The sequence below is a fragment of the Aedes aegypti genome, chromosome 3 (genome assembly GCF_002204515.2).
Source record: "Aedes aegypti strain LVP_AGWG chromosome 3, AaegL5.0 Primary Assembly, whole genome shotgun sequence".
NCBI lineage: Eukaryota > Metazoa > Arthropoda > Insecta > Diptera > Culicidae > Aedes > Aedes aegypti.
Genome location: NC_035109.1, coordinates 350,404,467 through 350,419,259, shown reverse-complemented (window position 1 = coordinate 350,419,259; position 14,793 = coordinate 350,404,467).

The window sequence follows — 14,793 nt, the reverse complement described above, 5'->3', positions numbered from 1 at the left end:
GCTTTGTATGTGAGAAAAGGTTTGAATTGTTAAAATCAATCAACCGGGAAACTATTGTGAATGGAAGCTTCAGCTTTCAGTGAATCCATCACATAAAAACCGGAGAACGTAATTTGGTAGGTCTATATTGATGTTGGCACATAAATTCTTTTCTTAGCACTTTCAAAGCAACTATCACGAGAATTTTTGAAAGCTACTGAGCCAATATTTTACAACAATGTGCTCCGATTATGGAAGCATCAAACCACCAAGTTTTAAATAATTAGCCTGAGATCAAAAAGCTTTTGAAAAACAGGCCCCCTTGTAGCACATTTGTTTTTCAGACGATTCATCAATCTTAGTGATCCCCTAACTGCCACATGTTGCCTTCGACAAGGTTTTTAGTGGCTTGCAGATTTTGAATATTAATGTAATGTGGGCAAATGTTTTGATTTCCTGATAGAAATATTTCATAAGTTCATAAAGTCAAATCCTTTAAAAAAAAGTCAACGGAATTCTTCTTCTTGGCATTACGTCCTCACCGAGACAAAGCCTCATTCTCAGCTCAGTGTTCATCTGAGCATTCCACAGTTATTAACTGAGAGTTTTCTTTGCTAAAGCTTTCGCATTCATATATCGTGTGGCAGATACGATGATATTCTATACCCAGGAAAGCCGAAGAAATTTCCATAACAAGAAGGTCCTGAACCAACCGGGAATCGAACCCAGACATCTTCAGCATAGTGGAGATATTTCTATGTGTCCTGGGGACCTAAACTTCCCATATAAAATTTCTTCGATCGTCATTTTGTTTATAATCAATATATCAAAACTAAAATATGGGCTACGCTACAAAATGCAATGTGTACAGGACTTCTCCTTATAAATCACGTATATCTGCTGGAAGATCAGAATATTATCAAATGATGTTTTGACGAGCTTTGCCTCTATAGATCAAAATGATACTATACACATAAATACTGATTGCTCAAAGTTAGTGGTGAACACGACATGGGTGAAAAGAAAAAACCACTTAGATAGAATAAATAATAATTATAATGATCACTCAAAAACGGTTGCGTCAATTGGTTTCATTATTTTCACAAAAGTATTTCATCTACCATCAAAGTGTTATTTTAAAAAATGACCAAACATGAGTAAATTTGCATAATGAGACCATTTGAAAATATCTGTTTCTTGGTAAACGGTAAGAATGACAGAATGAGATACTTATTTTCGAATAAAACCGTTACATAGCACGTCAATCTTCAGAGAATACATTCGTAATGATTCATAAAATCTATGTACCAAAACAGTTACAGGTTAAGCCGCAAAGTAAACCCGAGCAAAATATATTATTTTCGAAGAACATTTTAAGAGATTTAATATCTTTAGCATAGTTGTAGAATATCATTATACTTTTCCATGCTTATATTGCAAAATAGAGGCAAAACCACGTTAGCAACTGTAGGTAGGACAAATAATTTCATACATATATTCCAAATGTTCATGGGAAGCCCACACAATAGAAACCTCAGCCAGCGCAGTTGCTGGCTAGTGTAGTGTGCTATTTCAATACATAAAAAAAAAACAATGCGCTCTCGGGCTAGGCATTGGATATATATAGAAAGCGTTGTGTTTGGATGGGCATCTAATTCTTCCGAAAGAGGTGCACTTTGCGAAAAAGGACCACGTGATTATAAAGCTGAAATCGAATTCAGGTTAACTTCTGCGTTCATGAGTCCTCTCATGGCGTAGGGGTAACGCGCCCTAACTAGAGATCAGGGAGTCGTGAGTTCGATTCTCATTGAGAAGACGTGTAACTTTTTCGCAAAACTTCACATCAACTTGTCCATTTAATCCAATTGCAAAGTATATGTAATGTTTAGCTTTTCGGTAGTTGTTCAAAATGTTGCCAAAGAACTGATTATACAGACTTTTTAAAATGTTTAGAATCTATCTTGAAGAGTTACTCTTCTATCAAGTGGGTTGGGTGACAAAACGTCGTTTTGTCTTTCAACATTTGGTCGCTAAACGTCTCAAGTGACGCTCTCAAACTGTATTTCAATAATTTACTCTTTTAATCAAGAGTTTTAATCTTATATCGCACATATTGACGAATTGTTCTGAGATTGCTCTTGGAACTTAATAGGGGTTTGTCCCAGAGTTGTCCTAAGAGCTCTCAAGGAAAACTGTAACAGAGTGCTCCGTATAAACGATGGACCACTTCCTCAAGGCATTTGATATACTTTTCTAGTTATTTTTCCTGTAGTTCCTATAGTTATTGCTCTAAACGACATAATATTCATATAAATATATTCTTATGAGATTCTTCCTAGCGTTCTTTCATGACTTTTTTTTAGAGATACATCACTTAAATTCATGAAGAAGTTCTTCCTCAGTTTTACAATAAAACCTCATATATTAACAAACATCAAAGTTTACTCATCAATTTGGAGGCGTATTAAAAAATTCTTGATCTAAGTAAAAAACATGCAAAAAATCTTTGATAGTGAGCTAGAACTTCAAGAGAAATTCGATCCCAGTTCTGAGACTTCACAGGCTGAATTCCAACAATGAAGCCATGTCAAAGATACTTGCAAAAACATCTTGTGCAACCTCTCTGCAAACATCGGAGTAAATTACAAGAAAACGGAAAGAAAATCACAATATTGTTTGTCACCAAAATGTTCCAAGAAAGAACTTTCTCAAAACTATTTTGATGATTTCTAGAACATACATTTTGATTTTTGTTTTTGTTTATCGCATTGCATTTCACGAGCAATTAAATATCGAATTTGTGACGAAAACAATATATTATTTTTATAAAACATCCTATCTAAGAAATTCAACAGACTCTCATTAAGGATTTTTTTCCCCACACCACACCGTATTCTCACATATATTCGTCAAAATAATTTACATTTGAAAATATACCAATATGACACAATATTGCAACATGTGTAATTGAAGTATTCTGAAAAATTTCACCAAATTTTGTCCTAAGCTATATAAAATCATGGGTACGATCCATTGACTGTCCCACCTAGGTATTGTGTGCGTAGGATATGTCTTACCTGTCCTACCCACTTCTTGCGCCACTGTCGCCTAATATCTTGACGGAGTGTTTCACGAACCTTTTTGATAAGTCAAAAAACGGATTATTTGCGTATGTACCAACTTTATTAGTAAGATGACTTGTTGTATTTTCGGCAACTTTGCTACCTTCGTCATGGGTGGTTTTCCTAAAGGGTTGTGCTACTTTTCCCCGAGTGTGGCTTCTCCGAATGTCGTTTTCCCAAACGCCGGTTCCTCGAATATCCCAATTCCCCGGAAAAGTTTTAAAACTCAGAATTGTCATGACTTCATTCATTTCAGGGTGGTGAATGAACCGGTTATCTGATATGTATCCTTTTAAATTTGATAGACTGTTCTTTCAAGGTTCACCATCCTCAGCATTATTGGCAGCACGGACCTGGTGTTTTATAATTTTTATTTTTGAACATCCCTATCCTTTTTCATTTTTTCTTGAAGCCTCTTCTGGTTACTGATTTTTGGCAATAATAAAAGTTTAAGTTTTCAGGGTACTTTTAAAAATATGAAATTTTTAATTTTTTTCTGTGATATTTTTTATTTTCCGTGTAATTAACGGAACAACAGGTTTAAAATTATTTTAATACCACCAAGCTCTTCTTCAGTAATAGGTTGATCGTAGAAAAATGAAAAAGGTTCGCATTTTTATATTACACGTTAAATGAACACCAGGCATTTGAAGGTTATATAGGAATACAATTTTTCAAACAATTTTCAAAAATAGAAAAAAGTTTTAAAAGTCATAAAAAACTTTTCTTATATGCATGTTATGAGTCAAGGTTAAAGCCACAAATAAAATCATTTTGATTTCTGAGATACGAAAAAATACACAAAATTCCAAAGTGTACCCCGTCTAAAGGCGGGGTTGGGTATTAGAGGGTTAACTAGTAATAAATGTTTTATCGAAATCCTTCGATTCGAAAAAAATCACTCAAAATTCAAAGCGTGCTCCTAAGGGATGGTACACAAATTATGTCACGCTAAATTTCAACTTTTTCGACCACCTCCCCCCCCCCCTTTGTCACACTTTTTGTATGAGCCCTCCGAAAATTTTGTAAGGCTTGTCACGCTTGGCTTGACCCCCTCCCCCCCCCCCCTTGGAGCGTGACGTAATTTGTGCATGACCCCTAATAAGTGCGAAAGTAATATGTGTGAAAATCCGATTTTTGTCTGCACTAGTATCGAAATGGCAGTTTGGTTAAATCGTGCCCATACTTTCTGGGACACCCTATAGATCACCATTCTGCCACTGAAGATGATTTTTGCATCAATACTTTTAGCGTATAAGCGCATCTTACTGCTGAATTTCAGAAGATTTGGTCGACAAACCCCCCATGATGAGGAGATCATAACGGCTGAAAAAAAGTGCGCATCGTACCTTCGTGCTGTGCGTACACGAATTCTCTCTGCTCTTGGAAGTTTTCTTAAAAACTACCTAAAGCAATAAAACAGTACTTTTCAGTGCTAAAATTAAAAACGGTACTTTTCAGTGCTACTTAAACAGTACTTTTCAGTACTATTTTTTCTACTATTGATCCCTTTACGATCCTTGTTTGGACCCGTGCCTTCGATTTTTCGTTGGACCCGTTGGCGAAAGCTAGCGGTGGTAATCCTTCTTGGACACCGTCTAGGGAAAAAACCTCTCGAAGGTCACGTCTTTCTCGTTTATTAACTAAACATGGTATCAACAACTAACAAAAGGAAGGGTGAATCTCTGAATTCACTACTTCCTTCCAAAAAAGTGGGTTTTAAAACTGTCACTACACGTGGCAAGAATGGAAGAAAGGACGCTTCCCCGGAATGCGAAGTTTCTTCCAAGGGTGAAATGAATAATTGTATTGAAATGAGCAATCAATTCGATGCTCTAGACAAATTTTCCGAACACCAAATCGAAGCAGCCTCTAGCCCAGGCTCTTTGATTCAAGTGAGGAAGCAAAGAGTGCCGCCTATCGTGGTCAGTTGTTCCGAATTTGGGGGATTTAGGCAGGAGATCTTGAACTCCATTAGGGGAATCAAGGTTTCCTTCCAAATCGCAAAGAAAGGAGACTGTCGCGTTTTGCCGGAAACTCTTAAAGATCGCGAACTTCTTCTCAGATATCTTGAAGAGAAGAAGCACAAATTTTTTACTTATGACGACAAAACTGAACGTTTGTTCAAAGTCGTCTTGAAAGGTCTCTCAAGTGACTATAAGTCACCTGAAGAGATCAAAAATGGAATAAATGATTTACTTGGATTTTCACCAGTCCAAGTAATCATTATGAAAAAGAGAACCCAATCTGGCATTGTTCGGAAAGGGCTTTCTCAAGAATATTATTTAGTTCACTTTAACAAAAAAGAACTAAATAATATTAAAGCTTTAGAAAAAGCTAAACTTATGTTCGATGTCCGTGTGACGTGGGAACATTTCCAGAAACCTGGAGGAAATTACCAGAACCCCACTCAGTGCCGTCGGTGCCAAAAGTGGGGTCATGGTACAAAAAATTGACGCATGGATGCTAAATGCATGATTTGCGGAGGTTCTTCTCACGCTAAGGACGATTGTCCTGTGAAAGAAGATACCAGAAAATTTCAATGCGCCAATTGCAAGGGCCCTCACAAAGCTAACTTTTGGGAATGCATTTCACGCAAAAGAGTCGTTGAGGCTCGTGCCAAGCAGATGAAGGATAATATCCGTTACGATAACGGTCGTTTCCGGAATTTGCCTGGTAGAGTATCGAACAATGCTCATTTTTCAGTTAACGATCGCTTGATTAGGAATCATACCCACCAGGAAGATCATAATCATGCTCATTCACAAACTAATTTTAATCCGTCGGGTAGCCGTTCGAATCTTTCAATTTCGAATGTATCTACCCACGGTAAATCCTTTGCCGATATCGTAGCAGGTAATTTGAACTCTTCCCCTGTTCGTTCCATGAGTACCCATTCTACTTGTTTCAAATCAAATGGAAAAAACCCTACCGCCACAGGTAACTCCTACCCCGCTTCTTCGTCTACCGAAAATTCCAATGGGAAATCATCAGATGATATGTCTGCCTCTGATTTTAATTTTCTAACTGAACAATTGAATCTAATGATTGATGCAATGTTCAAAGCCACCACTATGACTGAAGCAGTCCAAGTAGGTGTAAAATTTACAAATAAAATTGTTATTGGATTACGTTTTTCTAATGGATCCAAATAATAATTTAAATATTTTAAATTGGAATGCTCGTTCTGTGAATGGTAAAGAGGACGAGCTGTTTAATTTTCTTACAGCTAATAACGTGCATATAGCAGTTATTACCGAAACTTATTTAAAACCTGGATCCAAATTTAAAAAAGATCCTAACTTTTTTGTTTATCGTAATGATCGACTTGATGGGGCATGTGGGGGAGTTGCAATCATCATTCATAGGCGTATAAAACATCAACTGTTTTCGTCATTTGAAACTAAAGTTTTTGAAACTTTAGGTGTTTCTGTTGAAACACAGTTTGGTAAATATACTTTCATAGCTGCCTATTTGCCTTTTCAATGCTCTGGACAGCAAGTTAATTGGCTTCAAACTGACTTGCGAAAATTGACTCGCAATAAGTCAAAATTTTTTGTCATTGGTGACTTTAATGCCAAACATCGGTCATGGAATAATTCTCAAAGTAATTCCAACGGCAGAATTTTATTTGATGAGTGCTCTTCAGGATATTTCTCAATTCAATACCCTGATAGCCCTACATGTTTTTCCTCTTCTAGAAATCCATCTACGATTGACTTGGTCTTAACCGACTCTAGTCATCTTTGTAGCCAATTAGTTACTCATGCTGATTTTGATTCTGATCATGTCCCTGTTACATTTCAAATATCGCATGAAGCGATTCTCAATCCTATCAGCTCCACTTTCAATTATTTACGAGCCGACTGGAATATATATGAAACGTATGTTGACTCTAATCTTGATGTTAACATTTCTTTAGAAACTAAAATTGATATTGACAATGCTCTTGAAACTTTAACAAATTCCATTGTTGAAGCCAGGAACATTGCAATTCCAAAATGTGAAGTAAAATTTGAATCCGTGATTATAGACGATGATCTTAAACTCTTGATCCGTCTTAAAAACGTGAGGAGAAGGCAATTTCAACGCACTCGTGATCCTGCTATGAAAATTATATGGCAGGATTTGCAGAAAGAAATCAAGAAACGTTTTGCAGATTTAAGAAACAAAAATTTTGAAAATAAAATTTCTCAATTGGACCCCGGCTCTAAGCCCTTTTGGAAATTATCTAAAATCTTGAAAAAACCTCAGAAGCCTATACCGGCATTGAAAGAGGAAAACAAATTATTACTAACTAATTGCGAAAAAGCTCAAAAACTTGCTATGCAGTTTGAAAGTGCTCACAATTTTAATTTAGGACTTACTAGTCCAATTGAAAATGAAGTTACTCAGGAGTTCGAAAATATTCTCAATCAAGAGAACGTTTTCGAAAATGCCTGGGAGACTGATTTGGAAGAAGTGAAAACTATTATTAAAAAATTCAAAAATATGAAAGCTCCTGGCGATGATGGAATTTTCTACATCCTCATCAAGAAACTTCCAGAAAGTAGCTTATCATTTTTAGTTGATATATTTAACAAATGTTTTCAATTAGCATATTTTCCTGACAAATGGAAAAATGCTAAGGTTGTTCCAATTTTAAAACCAGACAAAAATCCTGCAGAAGCTTCTAGCTATCGTCCAATCAGTTTGCTTTCCTCCATCAGTAAACTTTTTGAAAAGGTTATTTTGAACAGAATGATGGCCCACATCAACGAAAATTCAATTTTTGCCAATGAACAGTTCGGATTCCGCCATGGACATTCGACCACTCATCAACTTTTACGTGTAACAAATTTGATCCGTTCCAACAAATCTGAAGGCTACTCTACTGGTCTTGCTCTTCTAGACATAGAAAAAGCATTCGACAGTGTTTGGCATGAAGGTTTGATTGTAAAATTGAAAAATTTTAATTTTCCAACATACATTGTTAGAATAATTCAAAGTTATCTGTCAAATCGTACACTTCAGGTTAATTATCAGAACTCCAGATCTGAAAGACTTCCTGTAAGAGCTGGTGTTCCCCAAGGCAGCATCTTGGGACCAATATTATACAATATTTTCACATCTGACTTACCTGAGTTACCTCAGGGATGTCAAAAATCTTTGTTTGCGGATGACACAGGCCTCTCCGCCAAAGGACGAAGCCTGCGTGTCATCTGTAGTCGATTGCAAAAAAGTTTGGATATTTTTTCTTCATACTTGCAAAAATGGAAGATTTCTCCTAATGCTTCCAAAACTCAACTAATAATATTCCCACATAAACCAAAAGCTCTTTATTTGAAACCTTCAAGTAGACATGTTGTCACGATGAGAGGGGTTCCAATAAATTGGTCAGATGAAGTTAAGTATCTAGGACTCATGCTAGATAAGAATTTAACTTTCAAAAATCACATTGAGGGCATTCAAGCCAAATGTAACAAATATGTAAAATGTCTCTATCCCCTTATTAATAGAAAATCAAAACTTTGTCTTAAGAACAAGCTTTTGATATTCAAACAAATTTTCAGGCCAGCCATGTTGTATGCTGTACCAATATGGACTAGCTGTTGTAATACCAGGAAGAAAGCTCTGCAGAGAATTCAAAATAAAATTTTGAAAATGATTCTGAGGCTTCCTCCCTGGTATAGTACCAATGAGTTACATAGGATATCCAATGTTGAAACATTGGAACAAATGTCAAATAAAATAATCAATAATTTCAGGCAAAAATCGTTACAATCTTCTATTGCCACGAATAATACGTTATATGATTAGGTTAAGTTAGGTTAAGTATATTAAAAACTTTTTTTTTTCTCTTATAAGCAGGTGAAATCAACTCACCTGTAAAAAATCTGAACTGCTACGGCAAATGAAATGTAATATGTTGTTAACAAAATGTTAATAAAATCTTAGATTTGTTTTACCAAATTAGGATGATAGTGTTGTCTGAATGTAATGTTTGGAATGATACTAATAAAGAAATTAAAAAAAAAAAAAAAAAAAAAAAAAAAAAAAAAAAAAAAAAAAAAAAAAAAATAACGGCTGAAAATAAGTCACCCTACTGCAAATGCTTTGAAATTTGAAAAACTATCAATATTTAAAATTAAGTCAAAGCTAAAACATGATATGTCTAAGAGATATATCGTCCACATCTAAAATGGGATACCTCTTCTCTTCATAGGTTTAACAAACTTAACCAAAAATTCTTTCAAGGAGTTCTGCAAAAAATATCACAAATATACCATAGTTTTATAAGTGTAGAACTAGCCCTCGTGTGTTAAAATACACTCAAATAAAGATTTATAAAAAAAAAAAAAAAACATAGTTTTATATTAATGGTAGCTATTGATAAAAAGTCGTAAATATATTCATTTGGCTATGTTCTTGATCTAGATCATCGTTTCACAAACTTTTTTGGAACGTACACACTTAGGGCCTATTCACAAATTTCATAACGCTAAAGGGGGTGGGTGGGTGTCCTAAGCGTGTTACAACTCATACAAAATTTGAAAAATATTCATATAAATTACGTTACAAGGGGGTGGGTGGGTATTGAAAATTGTAATTTTTTGCGTTATGAAATTTGTGATTGAACTCTTAAACAGACTTTATGAGTTCGGTACACGAAATCACCGAAACCGATCTGTAATTCATAAAAATACTGATGTATCGGTAAATGGTCAGCTTTTAACAAAATTACTGAATTTCGGTAAGCTGGGGTAAAAATTTACCGAACATTTTGTAAATGTAAGACATAACCGAAGTCTGTAAAATATTACACTGACAATCAATGAGTTAGACTACCGACAACTCAGTAATCTGGCTCAATCGAAACGTCAAAACATAGCTATCGGTATTCACCTATGGAGCTTGATTTTTAATTTTGTGTAGCTACTCGCAAAACATTAATTTTGAAGATTTAGTGTGGATGTTAAGGTCATATTGCGTAGACTATATGAAATATTTTATAGTCCATGTTCACGTCCGTCTGCAGTCTACCCGCTGCTTCTTAGCAGCACTACCTACACCAAGATGCCACGTTACAGCTTCATTTGCTGCATTTGGTCGAATTTGGTAGCATCAGCATGTCCCCAATAATTGCCAAGCCAAGTGATAATAATGCTCTACAAGATAATCTGATAATAAAGTGTAGTGAAATAATCCTTTACGTTTGTTTTTATTCTTGTTAGAAACAACCTTCCGGGAAAATATCACGGGTCCTAAGTTACAGATTTTCGGTAAACGATTACCGAATGTTCAGTATTTTTCACTGATTCCATCCCAATCGCAAATTACGGACCGTTCGGTAATCTTTTCATTTACCGAACCGGTTACCGACCGCTCAGCTGTTGAGATTTCGGTAAATATATATTGTCGATAATACATGTTGTCATGCTGTTTAGAATAGAAACCATGTCAATCAAATCATCTCAAGTAACTAGGCTAATCATTTTGGAGGACATGTTCTTCTTTTTGATCATAACTATAACCTCCCGTCCTCCTTTGGGCTGAAAATGTCCTCCTTTTCCAAAGAAATCGCACATTAAATTTCATATTTACCATTCCCTTAGAACCTATCGAATAAGGATGACGGGATTTTAACTGTAATCCCAATTTTAAAATAAACAAGTTTTCACCACTGTTTTAGTACACTTTTGTGCAATGCAATGTCAAATTTTAAATATTTTTATAGATATTTGGTATATACATCGTATCACTTTCGAATCGAATATGGAACAGAATAAATGATTTCTTAAGCCTCCAAAAAAAAATATTTTTGCGGTTGCTAAGCATGTTCAGTTAACAGCGACCTTTGGCATGCTTTCTGGAGCATTTAATTAAAAGGTTGAAATGCCTTTGGTTTGTTTTTTTTTTTTCACAAAAAATATTTTCACCTAGGATAATGTGTTAATTAAATAGAACCCATTCATTTAATCTTAAAACAATTGTGTGAAGAAATCGACAACCCTCGTTGGACAAACGTACAACTTGTGCTGTAAAAATCATCATTCTGCAACTAATTGAATAAACTCCTTTTTTGCAATTTCGTTGAAGACACTTGAGGGTATCAGAAATCATATCGGGATGCATTCCCATTATGTTTGCAATTTCGGAAAATTGTTGTCCAATGATCCATACCGCATCTCAAAATAGTTGCATAATGTTAAAACGTTGCGTGTTATTTATTTCACAACTGATTTGAGTTTCGTAATTTAACCTGTTAAGATGAGAAATTTCAATAACAAACTTTTTAAATCAGTTACCAAATAATTCTTTCCACTTAAGCTACTACGATTAAAACGTTTTGCACTTCTAAGAGCAACACCCTTTCTAATTTACGAAATTATATACGAAAATAACCTCATCCATAAAAAAATGTCGTGTCGTGTTTAAGAAGTAAAGAACTAATATTTGTGTGGTCATTATTATTATTTACATAAAAAGATGGCTTTTCACACTAAGCGAGTTTACCCTCAAGGTTTAAACTTCTAAACAAAACAATAATTAAGTGGGGTAAAACTGTTTGGTTTTTAAAAAAAATTCCCGATGGGTTTTGTAGTTTTCTCAATTAATGATTCAATTCGCAGTATTTTCAAAAGATTTTCTTCTAATTTTAACAAGAATTGAATTTTTGTTCTGGTAGGAAAAAGTTTTGAAATGTCCGTCCTTTTCAAAATTTGTCAAATATTTTTAAAGAGAACTATTTTCAGGTTTGTATCATTAAGCGATTTTTTATAATATATACACTTATTTAAGCTTGGGTTATAAATATTTTATGATTCTAAGACCACTTAAACATCTTATATTAAACATCAATGCAAAGAGTTGTGGAATATATTTTGAAATTCCTAGCAGTCATCAACTTCAAGTTTACTTTAAAACCATGTTAAAAATTACATTTTTTAAATAATTTATCAATTTATATTTTACGAAATTTTCAAAAAAAAAAAAATGTTTTAGGACTTGTAAATATAATAACATTTTCTAGAAGTGAGCTCTCAGAGAACTCAGTTATTTCTTCATGGTATCAATGTTTCGGTACAAGTTTGCTTCATTCATTCAAACACAATCAAACATGCTACATTTTCTTAAGACTTTAAAAACAAAAATTAGAACTGACTTCGATACTATACCATTCAAATCCACTTGTTTTCGATTCTTCTGTGTCGTATACTAGGCTTGACTTAGATTTTTTACTTTTAAGTCGAGTCTAGTACAGAAGACGGCCTAACAGTTGAGGTCAAATTGCGCAATCTCAATACAAATTGATGATGAAAATCGGAAAATCTAATTACGATCTCAGCTGTCTTGTTTTTCACAAATATTAAATTAAAATAAAGATTATTACTTAACATTAAGTGACCTACCATATAAACAACTACTTTTCAAACCATACATTATATCGAAATTATCACAGTTATTAGAAACAAAACTGACATGCTTAAACATAGTTATAACAAAAAGGTAATGTTTTGATTAACGAGGCTTTCTCCATAAAACCGGTTATTAATATATGAAAGGTGCAATTAGCAGTCAACGTACTGAAACTCGATTTGCATATTCAATGAGCTTGAATAAAAGTAATAAATTTGAATTAATTAGAAAATATCATTCAACTTATTAAATCACCATAAATAACATTGTTGATCTGAAATTCTGAATAAATTTCTGGTAAAAACTAACCTTTAGCACAACCACTTAAACAACACGTGTACTGCTCGCTCTTACACTCACATTCCGGGGGCTATAATGAAAAACAAGAATCAGGAAGCCATTATCATTCACCGTCATGATTGAGAACACATTCTCGCCATTCGATCGGACCAGTCCTCGTCAGTGGCAGCAGTAGCATTCATAGTAACTATAGATCGGTCTTATATGTTCGGTAGAGAGTGAGAGTGGTGAAACCTGTTCGATACCATTGGGACAACCCTCTTGGCAACAAGTTGAATCCCCCTTCTTTTTCTTGTTTCTGACGTTACATCCCAACTAAATTAGAGTCTGCTTCTCAGATTAGAGTTCTTATGAGAACACAGTTATTAACTGAGAGCTTTCTTTGTCAATTGACAATTTTTACATTGTGTGACAGGTACGAAGATACTCTATGCCTTGGAAAGTCGAGAAAATTTCCATTACGAAAAGATCCTCGACCGGTGGGAATCGAACCCATGACCCTTAGCTTAGTCTTGCTGAATAGCCCCGCGTTTACCGCTACGGCTATCTGAGCCCAAAAGTTGAATTCCCCGTTGTCCCCAAATTCCTGTCGTCCACTTCTGGCGTGTTGATGTAGATGATATCCACATACTCCCGATTCCTGATATCCGTCACACTATCGTAATCACGTTAACTTGCCCAGCAGCTATCTGCCTATCCAATCCAGTAGACGCCCGACTGGATGGGATGTGTGCGGAAAATGAGATTCAAGATCAGTTCACCTTGAAATTATTATGCAAATCAATTGGAAAGATGTATGTCGTCGCCCCGAACCGGCGACGACCAGGATAAGTCTTTATAAGGCAAAAAAATCAGCACCCGGTCACCATCTCGTTGATATTTGGGAAGAAAGAAAAAAATCTTGTTCCACCACAGCGAAATGCCACTGCCGAGATTACGATTATCAATGGCAGCTTTCTTAATGCACCAATAAAAAATTGAAAATGTTTTATAGGAAATTTAAAAATGTCACCTAGCATAAACAGTTATACATCATTAAAATTTGGGACATGAAAAACAAATAGTAATGCTTCAGTGGTACCCATAGATTCAGGACTTCTTCTTATTTTCTTCTTCTTGGCATTACGTCCTCACTGGGGCAAAGTCTGCTTCTCAGCTTAGTGTTCAATGAACACTTTCACAGTTATCAACTGAGAGCTTTCTTTGCCAAAGTTGCCATTTTCACATATATCGTGTGACAGGTACAATTATACTCGTTGCCCAGGGAAGTTAAGGAAATTTCCGTTACGAAAACATCTTGGACTGACCAGGAATCGAACCCAAACATCTTCAGCATGACTTAACTTTGTAACTGCGGACTCTAACCACTCGGCTAAGGAAGGCTCCATTTGTTTTTTTGTCGTTTATTCATGGAACATGATATACAATCTCATTTTTCAATTTTTGGATTTATATGAAGCATTTTCATCTTATTATATGCAAAAACATTTTGCCTTTGCCACTTGACTATCCAGTACATAGTAGCGTAAGCAAAATTGCTGCATTTGAAGTTCTTTTTCTCTGTTTGAAAATAAAACAGAGCCCCTGCCCCTTAGAAGAAGAAGAAGAAAGTGAACACGAACGGATAAGTGTAGGCAAATTTCAGTAAGTGCATGTATTTTGATGCCACTCACGTTGCCATCGCCATCACTGAGAATTGCCGCCTTGAGTATCGAGCGGAAGATGTTGCATTCACTCGGATTGAATGATTAACGATGCAAGCGTCTAGTGTGTTTAGCACTTGTGAGGCCAACTTTGTTGATGATCGAATCGGCTGCGCATGGCTAATGGTAGTTCTTGTGGTTGTTGATCATAAACAACAATATCACAAACAGAAAACCAAACAAATCTTGAATAATGGTGTTCACTTTCCATGGTGCATTATTACGAGGGAATATCAAAAATGTACTCAAAATAGTCGGAGAAGGTATTGGTAAGATTTCTATTTGTCTCT